Source organism: Nyctereutes procyonoides, unplaced genomic scaffold (genome assembly GCF_905146905.1).
Source record: "Nyctereutes procyonoides isolate TBG_1078 unplaced genomic scaffold, NYPRO_anot_genome, whole genome shotgun sequence".
Classification (NCBI taxonomy): Eukaryota; Metazoa; Chordata; class Mammalia; order Carnivora; family Canidae; genus Nyctereutes; species Nyctereutes procyonoides.
In genome coordinates this window covers 11,180,914-11,183,159 of record NW_026575043.1, presented here as the reverse complement: position 1 = coordinate 11,183,159, position 2,246 = coordinate 11,180,914, and positions in this window count along the sequence as shown.

Below are 2,246 nucleotides of genomic sequence, written 5' to 3'. Positions count from 1 at the left end.
AGAGAAAGGCTAACAGGCAGTAACTGACAGAGCCACTACTTCTGCTTTAATATATAATCTTCTGTCTTCATACATCTTGGAGTTTCTTGAACCTTCGTTATTCACCAAAAAACTATGAAAGATTATAGTAAAGAAAGAGAGAGAGAGAGAGAGAAGGAAAGACAGGGAAGATTTTCAAATAGAGAATGATAAATGATAATGTTATGAATAAAGGACTTAGTTTCCTTATCCCACTGGGCTGTGATTCCTTTCCAAAAGGGATGAGCCAAATATATGTAAGTTATACCCAAATAAAGAACCAAAGAAAAGAAGGTGGAATGCTGAGAGTTAATGACCCAAGAATTCTGGATAAACAATTTGGCTGAGGGAAAAGAAAGGAAGAAAGAAAGAGAGAAAGAAAGAAAGAAAGAAAGAAAGAAAGAAAGAAAGAAAGAAAGAAAGAAAAGAAAGGAAAAAGAAAAAGAATCTTATTAAGTTCATGGACACCCAAAAAAAATACCAACAGGATTTTTTCTCAGTGGAAAGCAATCAAAATGACTCTAAAAAACATATGAAAAACAAATAAAACTGGAGAGAATGTGGAGAAAGGGGAACCCTCCTGCACTGTTGGTGGGAAAGTGAACTGGTGCAGCCACTCTGGAAAAGTGTGTGGAGGTTCCTCAAAGAGTTAAAAATAGATTAGCCCTACGACCCAGCAATTGCACTGCTGGGGATTTACCCCAAAGATACAGATGCAGTGAAACGCCGGGACACCTGCACCCCGATGTTTATAGCAGCGATGTCCACAATAGCCAAACTGTGGAAGGAGCCTCGGTGTCCATCGAAAGATGAATGGATAAAGAAGATGTGGTCTATGTATACAATGGAATATTCCTCAGCCATTAGAAATGACAAATACCCACCATTTGCTTCGACGTGGATGGAACTGGAGGGTATTATGCTGAGTGAAGTAAGTCAGTCGGAGAAGGACAAACATTATATGGTCTCATTCATTTGGGGAATATAAAAAATAGTGAAAGGGAATAAAGGGTAAAGGAGAAAAAAATGAGTGGGAAATATCAGAAAGGGAGACAGAACATGAGAGACTCCTAACTCTGGGAAACGAACTAGGGGGGTGGAAGGGGAGGTGGGCAGGGTGTGGGGGTGACTGGGTGATGATGGGCACTGAGGGGGGCACTTGATGGGATGAGCACTGGGTGTTATTCTATATGTTGGCAAATTGAACACTAATAAAAAATAAACTTATTAAAAACAACAACAAAACACACACTAACACTGGAAGAAATTAAACTCATAATAAATTTGTGATGTCAAAAAAGAAAAATGAATAAATAAGAATTGCCAAGAATATTCTGAAAAATCAAAGTATTGGAAAGTCAATTGTTTTTTCAGTTAGTGCAATATATTATGAAATTACAATAATTTTAAAAAGTGGCACTGCCACTTGAATTGACAGATCAGTAGACTAGAAAGTACAGAAGTAGGCCAGAACCCAATATAGGGATTTAGAATACAATAAAGGTGGCAATTCAAATCAGCAAGAAAATGATGGATTACTTAATAAATGATTCTCTGATAACTGGATAGTCATGAGAAAATTTTATTGTATTTCTATGACACCTTAGACTAAAAGAATTTTTACATCTGTCAAAGTGTCAAAAGCGAAATGAAACATAACAGCATGAGAACAAAACATGAGTATGTTTTAAATATAATTTCAAAATGGGGCAAGACTTTTTAGATTTGACACAAAACTCAAGTCCCACTGGACAGCAGTTGAGGGACTATGGCATGCACCTCAGAATTATCCCACTGGGGTATGAGGACACCCGGTAATTTAACCAGAACTCCTGGGCATTGACTCTCAGCACTTCTGGCTATTGCAAGAAAGCTTTCCAGCAGGCCAAGGACACATGAAAGGCCACCAATGGCATCTGATAAGTATGGGAAGCAAATATGGTGTGTGCATGTCATTCATCAGGTGAAACAGTGAGAGATGGCTCTCCAACTACCACACTTTGTTTTTGTACTCATGAAATCTGATCATGGGAGGAATATAGCACCATATGTGTATTGCTTGCTCAAAGCATAGGGAGCATCTTGTAAGATGTCCCTCCAAATGGAAAAAGCTGTGGTCTCTTAGCTTCCACCATAGTTGGATCTTCCAAAGGCTGTTCTACCATTTTTTAGGTCAGCTTTTCCTGGGTGGTAGGATTCAAGATAAGACCAGGAAATCCCACATGTAT